At 39.2% G+C, this 18,528-nt stretch overlaps 1 protein-coding gene across 1 annotated transcript in view; it reads left to right on the top strand.

The window, feature by feature from the left end:
• Positions 1-9,226: 9,226 nt before the first annotated feature.
• Positions 9,227-18,528, top strand: part of RMDN2 (regulator of microtubule dynamics 2) — a 179,558-nt gene continuing 170,256 nt past the window's right edge. The window contains exon 1 of the mRNA XM_033053844.1: positions 9,227-9,245. The gene's annotated coding sequence lies outside the window, so the exon portion shown is untranslated. The remainder of the gene's footprint in view (positions 9,246-18,528) is intronic.

Below are 18,528 nucleotides of genomic sequence, written 5' to 3'. Positions count from 1 at the left end.
AGATTACTTGCATCTGTTTAACCATCACTAAATGTTGGAGTTTTTTCTCCAGGATACTTCCAGCTTGCTCATCGTTTCTGCAGTAGGAGAGCTTGTATACCACTGTGGGCACATCTACAGAATTAAATGTCAACAAAAGTCTTGTTTCATGTACCTGTTTACTTCCCCTCTTGCTGCACGAACAGCTCTGGTGAATTGCTGCTCAGTTTGTTCACCATTCCATGCAGCTACATACAGCCCATGGCTGCAGCTGGACTGAGTACAGGGAAATACTACACTTCAAACCATTAGAATACAACCCCAGGGAAAGCAATTATTTCTGCTGTTTACTTCCCAGATTTTGGACACCTCAGAGATTATGTGTGACCAAAGCATTTCTTTTGAGGAGCACCAAGCTCAGCCAGAGGGTGCCTCCAATTCACAGCCTGTAGCCGTGGCTTGTCCATGAGGACAAGCAGTGGAGGAAGAGAGAGCAGGTTTGGATGGAAATGGTAGGTAGAGCTGCCCTTCTCTCAGCTCTGGCTGCAGTGTTTTTCACTGCATTTGGCCCTTGCAAAGGAGGAGCCTCTGACCTAATCATTCAGCAGCTTTATTTGACCACACTCTGTCTCTCTCTTTAGGAAACATGATTACTGGGTCCTAAATGCTTCCTAGAGCCTTTCATCTTTCCTCTATCTAATTAATGCTAATTTCCTTGATGGTACTGCTAAAGTACAGTTGGAGCCTGGATGTAGATTACAGAGCACTTTACAATATCAGCAGTAAATCAGACAGAGATTGTGAAGCACATATAATATGCATTTCCTGAGAGTTGTGAAGGGTGGGACTTTATCTTGCAGTGCATTAGTGCCCCTAAGATTGTGTAACACTGTAAGGCATTCACTTATCATGACACTTGGTTGCCTGGAAATCCTCTTCCATTACACTATATGCCTATTCCATTTTTGTAGACAAATCAGTTTGGCACAAGTTAGCCTGAAACTATAAATTTTGTCTTTTAGACAGTTTTCAAGAGTGATTTTTCCCAAGGAGCAAAATAAGTTGAGAGGAATACAGAGGACCTTAAGTTGTTCTGAGGGGGATCACCCTCATATTTTGAAGCCAGAAGTGTACCTGAGACATAAGAGAAGAATACACATTAAAACTAAAAGATACACTCAGCTTGCACTATAGGAGGAACGATACAATTAAATTAATTAAAAGAAAATTATTCTGTATTTTAGAGATACTTGCCTTTAGTAAGAAAGGTATATAGTTATTTGGTTATATTTAGTGTAATGCTACACCATTTGACTCAAACCAGATCAAGCATTCTATGTATAGCTGAGAAGTCCTTCATATGACTGCTTGGACAAGCATGTTTCAAGGTGTATCTGTTTATATACACACAGAAGTGTAGATGGAATTTGTAGAAAAAGCTCTGAATCCGTCCAAAATGTTCTAAAAGCCAAACCTATCCAAATCTGTAAATCAGATCTCAGCTGTGCTCCATTGTCTGGTCACTTCTGGTGGTGGAAAACAGAGATAAAGTATGACTCTTTTGGCTTGGTTGTATTTTGTCATCACTTCTTACTGATTAGCCAGGGTTCTGATCAGTCTAGGGAATTCCCATAGATTTAGTCTGTGCTATTCTGAACAGTAACACTTTGATGGCAATACAACATCCCCAGGACAGTTTACAACTCGATTCAGATTGCTATTATAACTCTCAGTTATAGGATTGGCTCAGTTTCTCTCTGACATCTTCGCTTGGTATCTTCTCTTACTGCCAAAGGTCACAAAAGCTGTCAGTAGATCTTTCTAGCTAAAACACAGCATCTTCTAAAATCTACTCAAGGAAGAAAAACTCAACCAAATTGACACTGTCTTCCAAATTTCATTGTGTTTTTACCCGAGTTTTTGCATAGATTATAAAATGAGAACAGGATCAGAGCAAATGTATATATATTCAAGGGAAATGCTATATTGAACTTTATCCAGACATGTTTTCCTGAGCCATCATATATGAAAATACATTAAGTTTTTCAATAATATCTTAGCTTCAGTAACCCAAGCCCAAATTATTTTCAGTGTAAATTATAATATCCCCATTTTATAAAATCTATGTGTTATTTCATTTAAAATCCTACCCGCTTTTAATGAAATACAGTAGCTGGCTCTTCTACTGAAAAAAAATCATTAAATATTTCCATACTGGCTTCCAGCTTGTCTGGTGTTTTTGCCTGGCAAAATACAGTGCATCTTTGTGTGTTATTAATGGCTGAGCTTCTGGACAAGACCATGCTTTTTGCCTCTGCAGAATTTCCTTACAAACAATGTGCTGTAAACCAGATAGGAACAGAAGTTTTTATACATCCAGAGGACTACTTTTGACAGAGTAAGTTAAGTCATTTCATTAGACAAAAGTTGAAATACCTATTTCTTCCCTTCAGAGCACAAATTAAGCATTTTTTTAAAATCCCAGGATTTTAGCAGTTGCAAAACTGTGAGAAATGTGGAAGGCTGTTAATCTTCAGGTCTGGTCTTAGGTCTGAATGAGTGCTCCCTTCCTTTTGGCTCTAAGATGAAGGATAATGGTCTGAACACTGCACATGCAGAACTATACAGAAGGGTTGCCAGATGTGGATGGTGCTGACAAATCACTGTCAAGTGTTAGAGGAACTTTTCCAGGAGGGCTGCAGGCTCTGGGATGGGAAATGTGCCATTCTCAACAGCACTAGAAGCCATGTGCAACACTGCTACTTCCCCCAAGCACTCCTGAGATATCCCAAGAGCTAAATACTGAGATACAGCATTTCAGTATTACGTACCCTTGGTGCCCTGGCACCCAGGAATCTGTAGCAGAGCAATGCAGTTGAGTGTCTGAAACTCAGCTAAGATCTCTCCGTATTTCATGGCATGCTCAGCACAGATGGTGGAACTGGAGAGCAGTTGTGCCTGGCCCTGTGCCCAGTGGGCAGGAGCTGGTGGAGATGGCTCTTCTCATATGGAGGAGTTAAATAAGAGGTTTCCTTGGCGGTGCATCTGTCCCTTTAATCCTCACTTGTACAGCTGAACACGTTTCCTGAAGTGAAGGCAATTCAGAAAACTGTTTAGAAACTGTCTGCCCTATAAGACCTTTATGCTACAAAGACAATTTTTGGAGAATCTTCCAGAGATTGTCCCCCCTGGAGCAGAAATAAATATGTGCCTTGGTGTCAGCTGCAGTATGTCATAAACCTGGGTAATGTGTTAAAGCTGGGAAAAGGGAGTTGTGCTGTTGAGCCAGCATGTGAGTTGTTGGGGACTTAATGACACACTTTCCCTCACGCTGTCTCCCTAGCGGAGTACAGAGGTGTGAGTTGGGGCAGCTCTATCAGACAGGAAGAGAGGAATTTTCTGAAATTAACCAATCTAAGTTTGCTAAATGACACCATGTCCCCTAAGAGACAACAGGAAGGTCTCATGGAGCCAAATATTTTATTGGCAGCATTTCTGGCTTCCTTCATTCTAGAGTGATTTGAATCAGGATAAAAACAGATGCAGGTGAAGTGGCACCCTGAATCTCTTGTTCATGAAGTTTAATATAATAAAAGACAAGGCAAAAGTCACTCATTTAAACTGCCTCAATCACATACACCAAATTTATTTATTTAACTATCAGCAATCTAAATTATTTTGACTGTGCTTCTCCTCCATTTTTCCATTCACCTTCATTCAAAACCTACCCTCCTGCCTCAAGACTTCTAGGTTTTGAATAAAGAAAAGCAATGTTATGCTTTGTTTATCAAAATGAAAATCTCCAACTCAGTTTAAAGTGAAAACTTAAGAGTGTGTCCCTAGCCTTGACTAGGCCACAAAGTGAAATTCATACATAGGTAAGAGTTTCAGTGTTAATTTACTTAAAGGGAAAGTGATGGGGGTCTGACCAGGGTGGACTTGCATTTCCTGACTGCTTGGCATACGTGAATCTCTCAGAACTGTTTTATGCACAGTGGCTGCCCCATGATTAGAAGTCTCACGTTCTGGAATGAGATGTAAAGAGATTAAAAATGAAGCATCAGTGGTTGATCAAAAAAACCATACCAGGATATGAAAATATGTATTTTTTTTAAAGAAAGAGGAGTCTGATGAAGGTCCTAACATAAGGTCTGCAGTGGAAGAAACAGCCTGTCTTTGATGACAAAGTTTCTCTCTTTGTTTTTTTGCTGAAAGTTCTTCACTCAACATTGTAAGAAAACAGCATGATTTTTAATCTACTCTAAAATGAAAATCCAGATTGCTTTTTTTTTCAGCTGTGTATACCACCAGCAGCCACTTGTTGGAAGCAGCACCCAAAGCTCGGAAACATGCTGCATGTTCTTCAGCACCATCTACTGGTACCTGCCCTCTCCACCACTTGGGCACTGCATTACCTGCAGCCCTTGAGAGAGTCAGGAAGAAAGGAAACAACTAAATCCTCCAAGAGGCTGCCCATACATAGTAAACCTAAAGACAAGCCTGGCTGAATTGTTGCTCAAATAGATTTTTATTCTAATAAGAAACAGTACAAATCATCCATTTAGAATCTGTGCAATTGAGCTTGTGGTCATATGTGTCCCTTAACTAAAACATAATGAAGGCCAGGGGCAGAGTAAAACAGGTTAGAGTAAAACAGAACTCATGAGGTAATGGAAACACAAAATGAGGTTATCTGGGCAGGGAAAAAAGCTACAGGAAATGTAAAAAGATATTAATGTAGAAAAGAGCTTTTGGAAGCTGAGACAGGATGTATTTCCTGAGATTTGTGCCTTAAAAACTACATTCCTGAACAGGCTTGGACTGTTATTCTCTAATTTTTCAATATTCTTTTTAAAATATAAAACTCATTAAGAGGGAGGTGTGACTGTGTTTCTGAAAAGGACTTTAGATAAATAAGCTCAGACCCCTCTGACTAGAGCAGCTCTACATATTCCTTCAGTGAGACAGATCTGGGGCTGGGTTTATTGAATCTCTATTGTCCTCAGAAACTCTGACATGAAAACAAAAAGGAAAACAAAATTTGGAGCACAACTTGCAGACACTGTAAATTAATGCAACTCACTAACCTTAAAAGCACTTCCTGATTTGCTACAGTGAAGGCACATTCTGCTCTGTTTGATGCATTTTCTGCCAGTGGAGTAATCCCAAATTCAAGAACAGAAGCTGAGCAAGCCTTGAAATATATTCAATAAGCTGAATAATTTTTGTTGCCAATTTTCAACATTTGTTTAATTGACAAGAGCTGGTGTGCTAAAGGTATTCCAGACAGTCAGGAATGAGGTTTTCCTGGTGTATCAGAATATGAAAAAAGAACAGAGAAAAATTATATAACATGATGTGCTACTGACATATTTGGACAAATACTTGTTGATCTTGTTCAAATTTATTTGTTTGTTTATATGTATATCTACAGCATTATCTTCACAGAAGCAGTATAGAGAGAAAGGTATAATCTTGCCATGATATCAAAGAAATCTATTCCAATAAAAATCCATTGATAAAAGGCTTCTATACACAACTTCCTACTCACAGGAATTGCTTCTTAAAAACTTTCTAAATAATGCTATACTTAATTGCAGCATCAGCAAAATGTTGACGAAATGAATGTTTTGCAGCACAAGCTTGCAGTGTCTCTTTTTGACGGCAACACTTTTGAAAGGTATTTCAAAGTTTTCAGCTTGGTCTTATGAGAAAAAAACTTAAGCAAAATATCATTTAGCATCAGTGCTCTCTTATGCCGTTGTGGCAAACACAAATGCCTTCAATTGCTAAAGACAGGATAACTCAGTTTTTGGCTGTAGCTGGGGAATCCAGCACGCTGTGCTTCCTCATGACATGTCCAGGCTTGTGAGCTTTTTTAAATTTTTTGGAAGATGTTGTTTCCAAAGGAAATAGAAGTATCTGAGTCATCTTCCAAAATTAATAACTGTAGCTCTGATTGGTAGGAATGGCTATATGTGTGGCCAACAGTTTAATACAGATGTCAGTGGATGAATGGACCATGGGTAAAGCAAGACTGGATGAGAAGTGAGGTTAAGGAGATAAAGGATTGAAATTAAAAGAGCCAATAACATTCTTTGAAGAGGTAATTCATAAAATTTGGGCAAATGCAGATTTAGAAAAAGTTAAAATTATGGGAAAATTTTCCTCAGAAGTTATTCTGTAATTGATACAGATCAAGCTGTTTACTATTTATGTATTTCTTTGAAAAGACTAAAAGAAAACACTGGCGTATGCTTTTGGAGTTCTAAAACATTCAACAGGCTCCTCTGCTGCAGTGCAGTTTTACTGTATTTCCAAATTTAGTCATTTTAGCAACTACGAGCTCAGAAAGTTGCTACTGTACATAACTGGATATTAGAAGTTGGCAACATATGATTCCAGATGGCTTTAAGAGATAGAGCTGAAAAGTGTTTGGTGAACATATGGGCAAGTGAATTGCTTGTAGATTTTGTGATACATTGATAGCATCACATTTCTGGCAAAAGACAAACTACTTGTTCCCATTCTTAAGAAATGAAGACATGGAGTGTTTGTCTTGGATGACAGAGAGTGAAATGAGCACCAGAACTTCCTAGTTGCATCTATAACTGAGGTAGAACAAATCCTAGAACTTTGAGTGAAAACATAAAACAAAGAAACCACACAGCTGGAGTGCTGAAGCTGGAATTTGGCCAGGACTTGCAGATGTAATGATAATCACATCTTCTTTTAAGGACTGCAACCTAGTGTGTCAGTCAGTGTTACAATTTGGTCTTCAAGTACAGTTCAAAGTGCTATTTCAAACTACCATGTCTTCCATCCTCCAGGGACAAGTCAAAACCTGACATGAAAGGAAGGTGCTATTCCTTGATCTGAGCATAATCAGAGGTTTAAAGATTTTGAGAGTCAATACCTGAGCAGATGGCCTGTGGTAGTAACAGATTTTAGCTCCTATTCCGTTCCCTTCCATTCAGTGTTTTACGCATCGTTGATATCTTTTGCTGCTACAAGTATAATATGTCCTATATGCAAGTAGCAGAGGCCAGAATAAGATTAAGGAGGAGTAAAACATGCCTCCCACATGCACACATGAAGGATAGGATTTTTCCATGCATATCAACTAACTCATCCAAGAATTACAAGGAAAGGAATGTAGCTTCCTGTTAATAAAGCCAAAAACTCGTGGCAAGGAGTATTTATAAATACAGAGCTGGCACTCCTACCTTTGGTCAGCACGGGGACATCTGTGCATCCAGAGGATGTGTAGGCAGAAGGGGAAGGACTCCTAGCCAGTCCTCACTCTGTGCCATGGGCTCAGCTAGCCCAGAGTCTCGTCAGCTGCCCTGCAGTAACTCCTGCATGGAGGTGTTGGCATTCCTGCCTCAACCTGCACCCACAAGGAATTAGCTGTGGTTCACAAGCAAGCTGCTCTCTCAGACCCTGGTCCATAGAGTGCTTCATGCACCCTTTCAGATAAATTCATGTACTGCCAGTGGTGACACACCCCAGCTCTTGTGAAAGTCACTTCCACTGCTGAAGTGGTCACTGGATAGACAGGTGGGGAGCCTGAAAGAAGATTCTACCAAGGGGTAGGGTTCTACAGCTCAGTAGGCAAATCACATTATTGTACCAGGGAAGTAACTATTCTGGTAGCTGTATTCTGTATTGCTTTCCTGCTACTTTAAATGTCAAATAGTGGATGACTCTCCAGAGAAAACACAAAGAACCAAGCATCCAGTCTCTTGTTTGCAGACTTACAGCCAAGTCCAAATTTCTGGGTAATTCAACTACACTGTCTTGCTGCTGGGAGCCTGAACACTGTTTAATGAGGTAGGGTAATTACAGCTATGTCCAGTGACAGCTCTATGTTGTTGTAGATAAGTAGGATATAAGAGTACCTCAAACAGTTTTCTAGTAAATAGGATTAATCAGAGAGTGGTCAAGAAGATTCTATTGGGAGAGCATGAAAAACATTGCCTTTGGGAAGAAAGCAAAGTGGGAAATTTCTCTTTTGAGGGTTAGGGCTGGACAACTTGTAGAGTATTCTATAATCTTTATTTGATGGAATTCAGTAAACTAGTATTCATTGACTTTTAACTGGAAATTGTGCTGTTCAACACAGCAACATATCCTTCTGTTAGTCTGAAAATCTGCATCTCAGCTTTCAACAGGCTCCCATGTGCTCCCACTCTAAGGCAAAGGAGCCCTCAGGAATACTGTCTGGGATTCTGCAGGGAGCAGGAAGTGAACAAAAAGTGTACATAATGCCCACTTCAATCAACACTGATATCAAGTGGGATTTATGAAGTTGAAGAATATTCAATAGCATTGCCTATTAACATTTTAATGAACTGATCATTTACTCCAGAGGACTGTTCACAGTCACAAAGAAAATTGAGTTTCTTACAGTCATTGCAACTGCATTGTAATAGATAATTCAGTCAGAATACACAATGATATCTCTCCTGCATATGGCATGTACAATAGAAATATAAAATTGCTTAATGGAAGTTTTGTCTTACCTGCAATCATTTCAAATTTTTAGGACAATATTTGGGAGAACAGAGGAATAACTCGAAAGGTATCATCCATTTGTGCTAATGAAGAATACAGATTATTATACTTAAATGCTACTTTTAACCCCTAAAATGGGTATTTGAACCTGTTTCAATCTGATGATATCTGGGGGTTATTGGAGATTTATGTAAATGGACCCTGTGGACCAAGATGAATTATGCAAGCCTATGCTTAAAACTACCAACTCATCCAAAATTTTGCTTAAGCATTCAAGCATGCCATCCACTGTACAGCTAGGGTTCACTGGCACCAGTGTACCATAACAAATGGTCAAAGTAATTTCAAAGAATTCTGAATGTAGAGAATACTTTGATTTGCTTTTACGTCCTAGCTACTCGTAAAAACTGGCTTTTTGCCTGACTTTTGACTATGCCTCACTAGCTATGAATCAGAACTCTAAGTCTCAAAGGGACAACAACAGCATTAAAATCAAGTTAAATTACTATTCTAGGAAAAAAACCCAACAAAGTTAGTATGCATTGTTTGACAACTTTACTGGAAAGTCCAAAAGCACTGATTCAAAAAAGTGCTATCTAAATTATAAGAAAAAAAAAAAAAGAAATTCCTGTTAATTATATGGTTCTACTGAGCATTTTCAAGAATACAATTTTTCTTTTTTTAAACTTTTTAATTTCTAGACAACTGGGAAAATATGCATAATACTGGAAGCTACCCTGCTGGGATGGGTAAGTAAACAAATTTTGGCAGACTAAGTTGTTAATTATTCTGCTTGTTATAGCAAGGTAATTACAATTCTTGCTAAGGGTGAAGAATGAAAGACTTTCATAGATATTCAGTAGAATTTAATAACAAAGTAAGAGCATGTGAGCAAGTTTTATGTTGTTGGATAGATTCAACTTCAAAGAGTGGGCATACTGAGGCCATTTAATTAAAAACTTACAGAATACGTGGATAAAATATGCTCTTGACTGATTATTAGCCAAGAATATGCTCTTGGCTTTCTATTAGCCAAGGTATATATGGCCAGTCTGCAAAACAATAATAAGAGTCTCCTTGTCACAAAAATGGTAATGGTTGAAAAATTCAATCAGAAAGACACTGTTTTTAAATTGTGAAGAGAAGATAATCAGTCAGCCTTTGGCTGCTTCTACACATCCTAGTTTTATCTGACAAAATAACTTCTGATATGGTCCGAGCATTTCAAATGTTGGCTGGAGAGCTGAAAGCCAGTTAAAAGGCTGGTAGAGGAAACAAAGAAACGAGCAGTTGCAGTTTTGCTAGGAATAACAGTTGCAGTTTTGCTAGGAATATCAGTGGTGAGGCAGACTTGTATAAGCTGTGAGGGCTGAACCTATACTGCAAACCGGAAGGGTACGGGCAAGCTTTCCAGCTGTGATAGCAACTCTTTACTTTCCTTAAGGATTCATCATCTGGCACATCATTGTTACAGCAGTCATCCACTGCATCCTAAGTAGATACCTGACTCTCTCTCTTTTCTTTCAAGGTTTTGCTTTTGGAAAGTGCTTTTAGACAGGCAAAATTGTAATTCATTCCTTCAAAGAGCTTTCTGTTGCTTCCTGAGCAGCATGGTGCACCTGGTGACAGCAATTAGGAAGAGGGATTTGGCACTTCTCTGTAAAGGCAGGGATTATGCAGTGGTGCACAGAGCAGTAAGTGGAAAAAATGGATTTCTATTAAAGAAAAGGGGAAGATGAAGGCTTTCAGCAAAGTCTTTCCCCTATTCAGAGGCTAGGAGTGGTTAGACTCACTGAAGGAGCAGTAGAGAAGAACTATGAGAAGAAAAGCAAGGGTACCATAGAAGGTTGTCCTGCGCAATGTAGCCACTGATGGTTTCAAATATGCAAGGTAGAAGATTGGAGTGTAATACCACCTGCTTAACAATGAATGCTGTTCCTCCTGCTGATCAGGTCTGTAACTAAAATAACAAATTTTGTGAGCCCTATCTCTCCCTTGCACAGCAGTCATGCAAAGAGCGTGGTGCTCAGCTGACCCCGGGCCAATGCAGAAGTATCCAGAGAAGTTAGAAGTTGGGTTCTATCCAATGATGGCTTGGAGTCACACAAGGTCTTGGAAGAGGCATAAATCAGGGAATAGCAAAACAAAAAAGTTATCTGTGAAATGTTCATCAACAAACACGTCAAACCAGATTATGATTACCCAGAGAAGGGCTGGTACATCAAACAGGAGCTTGGCTTTCTGATGAGGGCGGCTTCTTGCGTGTGGGGTATTTGGCGGCCGTCTTTGTGGGAGACAACAGAACTTGCCCACAAGAAAATATGATGAAGGGCTATTTTCAAAGAGCTCAGCTGACTCCACAGAAGCTATTTGTGGCTATGATTTCTGTCATAGTCCTTCACGGCATTTTTCTGTTTCAACAAAAACGTGCGTTGTGTGTCTGCATGTGGTGAACTGCAGATGTGCTGGAGAGGAGGAAAAGTTCATTTCAAACTTGCATGTTGAAACACTTCATGCAGCGTGAACTTATTTTCTCTTTAAACTAAATATATATTTGTGTACATTAAAAAAGTGCTGATTTTAACTATTTTAGTTTCTGATCTGGGAACTCAAAGGGTAGCCATCTGAACAAATTTTTACTTTTGACTGAGCTATTATTACACCTTAGGGACCTGAATGGTTCCAGTGTGTGAATTTGAAGGTAATTTGACAAGACATGTGGAATCCAAGGTAGTAGAAGTAAGATAGAGGCTCATTTTCTTGCAGAAAAAAAAAAAAAATATTAAGAGTATAACCTGACCTGAAATGCCAACTCAGCAACAAGGTGCCACAAAAATTTATTTCCAAACATTGTGGCATCTGTTAATGCCAGGAAACCTCACAAAAGTTAAAGAATGTGATTGAGATGTACAAAGTAAGATCCTGAATTCTACTTCTAGCTCTGATGATGACAGTTCCTGGTATGTCTATGCAGGAAAAGTATTGTTGTTTTATGTGTAGCTTTACCTTTCCAGCAACATCCAGTGGCATGTGTGACAATAATAGTTAAGACTCAAAACTCCAACATATTAGCACATACCAGTAACTACACTAATAACTTTGCAAGATTCCTGGCCATGTTAGTTTGCTTTTTAGCATGTCCCAAAGGCCAGGCCAGCGATTCTTCTTGGCTGTCTTCTGTCCTTGTCTGCTGATTCTGATGCAGCTGCAAACACCTTCCCTCATTTAGCTGTGATGCTGGTATCAGAGTGAAAATACTGAGATCTGTGGATTTAGATATCTAAAGAGGGAAATTAATTTGCATTTCATTCTGATGGTATCTCAACTTGCTGCCATACTCTGGAGAATGAATCACGGGTGCTCGTTCTGGCTACAGGCAGCTGTGCACTCCCACATTTTCCTGGTATCTCTCTCTGTCTCAGAGCATGCTCTGTCATCTGGGTGGCCGGTGATGTTGGCAAATGAAAGCAGCATTTCAGAGCGAGTACACAGAGATGAAGAGGTGTCATGCAAATGGGTAATTCAGAAGTAAAAACTAGGTAGTTGTTCTAAAGTAATAATTAAGATTTATCATGTGTAAAATTCTCTCACCACATCTAGACCAAGGAATGTTTTGGAACACCTGTGCTTTGCTTTTGGAAGCTCATTTGAGCTGGAAAATTCTTCCTCCAGAGGCAATTTATTACCCATGTAACGGATGCTATTCTGTTGAATATGCAGCATATTGAGGTTTGGCTACCAGTTTCACTCTTTCAACGCAAAGTGAAAATATGGAGATTGTGGGTTTGGAAGAATTTTTGTAACTGATGTGGAAAACTGAGAATTTAACTTGGAAATTCTTTGATTAATTCCTGATTCTGTTTATGCAGGGAAAAAGCTGTTAATGTTGGAAATTAAGTTCAAATGTGTTCAATAACAAATTCCCTTCTTCAGAAGCAGCTCTTGTTTCACCTTTTGATGGGACACCATTCCCTGAACTAAAAGTCTATCTTTCAATAGGCTGCTATCAAGATTTTATATTTTAAAATTTTACAAAGTTATATACTTTGCAAATGAAAAAAGTGAAGGTCTGAGAGGCAAAAAGGGAACATTTGCTCTGTCTTACTGATGTGGTTTTAAACTGTTGAGAGCAATTAAGAACCCATCAACTCTGAAAAAAAGCACATTGAACTGTGTACCCTGAATCAGATTAAATCACTTGATTTTTCTATTAATTATTTGCAGTACATTTCCACAGTTTTAGAACACATTTCCCTGGAGTGCATACCTACCAATCTAACTGATGCACAAGATTAGAGAAACTCTAAAACTAGAAATCTAATCTCTTCATCTTTCCTTCCTAAATTTTTATTTGAAAAAATATTCTTGTTTCCTTTTGTATTTTGATTCCAGTAAGCACAGGAAGACAGGTATGACTCTGTTAATTCTGTGTATAGAACCAGGAAGGAATTACCTCACTAGACTGTTCACATCTATCTGGTGTCTGATTATTCAAAAACACATACGAGAAGTTGTGAAATGTCTAATCACAAAATGAAATTAATTCAAGTGAAACAGCTAGAGCAGTCACAGGTCTTTGAATCTGAAATGTTCCAAAGTGATCAGAATTTTACATTCCTTGTTCTAGTTCACCTCAAAATGACAATGGCAAGAATGTTTCTATTATCACTCCACAGTGGTTTGATTTACATTCCACTTAATTACAGCAGTTTTGATATTGTTCTTAGTTTTCAATGCTTATGCATGTTTTTCTTTTTAACTGAAATATAAGAGTTGCTTTATTTTAGCTTTAAATTAATAGGAGTTTTAAAGCAAAACCAGTTAAAAGTAAATCAGTTTGATTCTTCCCTGGTGTGGATAGCTGTAGCCCAGATAAGATTTTGTCTTGAGGCCAATACCCTATCAGTCCTAAAGGAAGGACTAGATTTATGTGTTCTCTCCTTACCTCCTCCTTTGCACATTCATATTTGGATTAATGTCTTTGCAAATGTTCCAGGGAAAATGCCAGATCTACAAAGACAAAGAACAGGTATTGCTATTTTTGCAGTGAAGCTTAAGTTTATATAATGCAGAATGACAGACTGCTTGTGCAAATGCAGCAGTACAAGTAAACAAAGTAGAAGGAAATATCTCAGAAGCCTACACCAGCAGATAAACTTAGCCATAAAAGGTCTGGAGAACAATTTGTGGTCCCTAAGGACAAAGTGTTGAACTAGAAATTGGTGTGTTCATACAGTTTGTTGCTATTGGGAGAAAAAGAATAATAATAGTACACAGTTCTTATCTAAAACATTACTTGAAGGTAGTTATTAAGGCAAATACTGAAGAGCTATTAGCTGAAAGGCATGTGGTGACATGGAAATGGCTTATCAGAATTGTATCATTCTGTAAACAAAGTTGAGTATCCCGGATTTTGGAAGAGACAGGTTGCACTTCAAGAACTGTTTATCAAACAAATATAAAACCCAGAGCTATAGGTTTGTTTTGCTTTATTTATTTAGGGTTTTTTTCTTAATACTGCATTTATAATGTGACATTCATGTTGCTTATATGGACACTTTGCCACTTTGTCATTCATATTTGTCATTCAGGGTCCTTTTCCAAGGCTTGTTATCAAATCAGCTGCAAAAGCTGCATTTGCTTCCAGCTAAGGTGACTGCCCCATTCTTGTCATGGAAGCTTCCTAATCACTGGCTTCCAAAATCTTCAACCTGCAGATAATAAAAGAGAGACCATGATATAAACAGCAGGGTTCCCCCTTTCATACATGCCTACATCTGTTTCCTGATTTATACAGGAGAGAGGAGAATTGGGTCTGTCTGGATTTTCCTCCTTCACCCCCAGTTCTTATTTTAGTTTCTTTCATCAGCTGTGCAATTGAAAACAGTCTTCTTCCAGGCTCTCAGCATGGACAACAGGAGGTGTGAGTCATAACACAAGATAATGCCAATTAAATCACTATCCTGTATCATTACCATATCTGTGTTGAAGTTGCTCTTTCCTTCTTGGCTGTTTGTTCAAAACACATTGTCTTGCTGCATAAACCTGCCCCATAAAAGGCCCCAGTCCTTGTCTGAGGACAGTGACTGAAGTCACCCTGCCATATGGGACACCTCCTCATGCCTGAGGTGGACAGTCAGTGACTTTGCTTTTTTCCACTCAGCATTGCTTTCTGTGTTGCCATTCAATTTTGTCCTCCTTCTCCCCGCATTGGGTCTGTCTTTACACTCCTAGCTCATTTGCACATTCTTTTGAGTGTGGAGGTGGAATTATCTTGACTTCCAGTGCTAGGCTTGATGAGTGCACAGCACTCATCCAGACGCCACAATTATCCCAAAGTTTGGACACACTGTAAGTGCTGTGCACTTGGGGTCAGTTTGGAACCAGTATACAAAATGGCTGAATTATTTATCTCAGGTCACCATAGAAACACAGTGGGGGCTTCAGCCCCCAGTTCCTACATCCTAGGTTGCTTCCATAACCTACTTGGTTATTTCCCCTCTTCTGTGTTCACATTAGTGCTGGAAAGGAAGCGGTGTTCGGGCTGCTCTTGTGCCTTGCTCATGTAATGGGTGCTGTGCCCTGCAACCTCTCCATTGCCTCATATACCCCCATGAAGGGCAGAGCCTTACCTTAAATAAACTTCTTGGCATTTAGCAAGTAAACCTCTCTGATCATCTTACAGTACGCTTGTGCAGCAACACAGAAGTTGGCACGCATTTTTTCTCTTATGAGCTTACCTCCAGGAAGATGAGAAACCACAAGGAATCTGAGTGCTTTGAACATAGTCTTTGCATGGAATTCCTACCATCTCTCCTGATAAACACTTGGAATCAAAGTTATTTTCAGATGTCCACAAAGAATATTTTCATCAGATTGCTCAGATCACGGCTGATAGCTTTATTAGTAAGAAATGTTGTTAATTGCCTGTTCAGCAGCAATATAAAATATGATGGTACATATATTTTGGCCAGATCTTTTGGACATTTTTTTCCTTCCCTTCAGACTTTCCTCTGGCACACATGAATGAATTAACTGTGCAGCCCTTTGCCATTGCCAAGATCCTTCTTATCTGCTTTGTAGATGAAAGGATGAGGAATCCATTCCTGGATCTGCTTTGCGTCTGTCACTGCAGGCAAATGTCCCTGTTATCACCAAGAAACACACCAAGGCTTGGTTAGGATTTTAGGTACAGCCTTGCTGTGTTCAGGCTCAGGTCAGAGCTCAGCAGGCTGTTACCAGCTGGATCTGAACCTCATGAGCACAGACAGGCACTATTTCAGACCTGAACATACTAAGCTACTGTGACATGGTGTCTCTCTTTTTGATCTATTTTACCAAGCTAGCAAACACAATTGCAGGTCTTAGGTCTTGAGCTGGATCTTGAATTCCTCAGCTAAACACTAAACTTGCAGAAGTGATGAATTAGTCTCCTGGTTGTGGCTGGAAGTCTCAATGTTAGTTTTTTCAACATGTCCTGTAAATCAGGTCATTCAGAGGCATTAGTACTTCCTACACAGTTTTGAAAATTAGAGCCAGGATATTACTTTGAAAAAGTAATTTTTGATCTACTTTGAATTCAGTGGCATACAGAACATTTAATACAGAGAAGGGGCTAGGCTGGAGACTTCTTAATATATAAAGTACAGTAATTTCACAATTATAAGCCGCACTGAGTATAAGCCGCACTTCTGAGTGCCAGTAACTTTTGGTTCTTTGTCCATACATAAGCCACACCTGATTATAAGCCGCACATTACAATACAGAGTGTGATAAAAGTTATCTATTCTATCACCATCTGTTGAGGGTGGGGGCAGTGATCCTTATCTCAACTGCAGATATTCTGCTAATGGGCCATCCATTGAAACCAGGCAGGGCATTGTTCTTTATCTTTTCACAACCCATCCTTCCTCCAGTGAGTCATTTCCTGCTAATGGCCCATTGAGTCCCACTGTATGACTGATAAAATCACTTCATCCCATTGGAAGTTGCTCCAGCCAGGGGGAAGAGCCCAACATTTCTTACCAAGATAAAAACAGAGGTTTTGGGACACTAAGGGAGCCCTTTCTCCACTGGACTCCAGAGGGAAACTGGATTTCTCCACATCACCACTGGACCTCCGGAGGGAAACTGCACCTTGTACAGGAGCACTGCTTCAACTGAATCACATCTGTCACTGCAGGAGGATGCAGCCACCATTTAATGGGACTTCTACCAACACCCTGCCTGACGGGGTGTCAGGTTGTACTCTGACTTTGTCATGGTTTGGAGTTTGTTTCTTTGTAGTACTGTATTTCTATTTTAATTTCCCTAGAACATAACTGTTATTCCTAATTTCCATCTTTTTGCCTGAAAGCCCCTTGATTTCAAAATTATAACAATTTGGAGGGAGGGGATTTACATTCTCCATTTCAAAGAGAAGTTCCTGCCTTTCTCAGCAGACACCTGTCCTCCAAACTAAAACAGCAACTTTTTGTTCTTTGTCCATATATAAGCTGCACCTGATTATAAGCCGCACTTCGGGTTCAGACCAAAATTTTAGTCAAAATGGTGCGGCTTATAATAGTGAAATTACTGTACTTAATTTCAACACAGCAGAGACAACATGAGGGCCATTTCTACCCCTGCTCTGATGTCAGTTGGCAATTTACTTCCAACAAGAGGGTTTTGATTTGCAAGATGTCTCTATTAAAATAAATAAGGATAACAACCTAATCCACTACCAGCAGTCTATTAGCAATGTTCTAGGCTTGGGTATGAATTTTCAAATGCAATTCAGCTGGGACTACAATCCACACATCAACAACATTTTTTGTCTTGTACATTCTATATGAGAGACCATCGTGGTGGGCTTACTGGAGCTCACATCTAACATGACTTCCATTGAGAAAAGTGCTTTTAGAAAGTTTTGTTAGCTTCTCCACATTTTTCTATGGATTCCTCTTTAAAATTGTTGTTTTCTTGGAACCTCATTACTGAAAACAGCTTTCCTCTTTCCTTTGGTCTTAATACAAAATATAACTCAAAAGAAGGAAAGATGGTATCTGCTTTTAAAATACATGGCATTTGAAACTGGAGAGAGGCAGCATATATGGCAGCTCTGGCATTACAAATATTAATGACAAGTATGAGTGTCACCTCTCAAAGAGGTGACATAAGGTGATAACAGCCTTGAAAGTAGCTGAATTATGAGGCAATAGCTGATGTCTGTGGGAAGACTCAAATTCTTATTTAACTGGGAATTTCTCAATGATGGACACTGTCCTGTTCCCTGTCCAAAAGCTTTCACCTGAATCTTTGCCTATCTCACATATCTACAAGATAATCTACAGAGAAATTTGATAAGAAAAAGTGGCCTGGAGTTTTATTTTGCTTTATTTTATTTTGAGGTAGCTTCTGAATGGTCTTGCTGAAACTGGAATAAACCAGGCTGACTTTTATGTAAGTTTGCAGGTAGTTTAGATTAGCTATAATAGTTAAAAATGAAAACTGTAAACTACTTTGACTGAAAGTGTAGGCTCTTGGCTGTTCTGCTGTAAGGACTGTTCTTTACTATGTAATCTTTGCTAAATGCAGCAGACATGGCTCTATGACTACTGAAGTAGTGGCTTTCATAAGCCCAGAATTTGTTTACATAGAGAAGAAATGTTTTAGCAGAAGGCATTTTTACCTACTGTTTTAAAAATACTTCTTCTCAGAGCAGCAGAAAAAGGGATGTGTTGCTCAGCAAGCCACAAAGTATTATTTAGTCCTTAATCTTCTTTACTATTTCTTACTTTTGGCTCTGCATGCAGCTTCAGTGGGTGCAGGCTCCAGCCTTAATGGCCAAGATCCACTTCCTTACAGATGAAGAATCTGGCCCTACTGGCACTCCATTACATTGAGCAGGAAAGAAAATATCCTAAAAGGTGCCCCAGCATAAGGGAATGGGAGAGTAAGTGTAAACAAAGCAGAGACTGGGCAGACCAACAAGAAATGTTTAACATTCCATGCTCTCCACAAAGGGCAGGTCAGGGAAAGGGAATGAGTGGT

Source organism: Catharus ustulatus, chromosome 3 (genome assembly GCF_009819885.2).
Source record: "Catharus ustulatus isolate bCatUst1 chromosome 3, bCatUst1.pri.v2, whole genome shotgun sequence".
In the NCBI taxonomy this organism is placed as follows: Eukaryota; Metazoa; Chordata; class Aves; order Passeriformes; family Turdidae; genus Catharus; species Catharus ustulatus.
The sequence above is the reverse complement of the archived record's forward strand: the minus strand, read 5'-3'. Positions and strand labels throughout refer to the sequence as shown.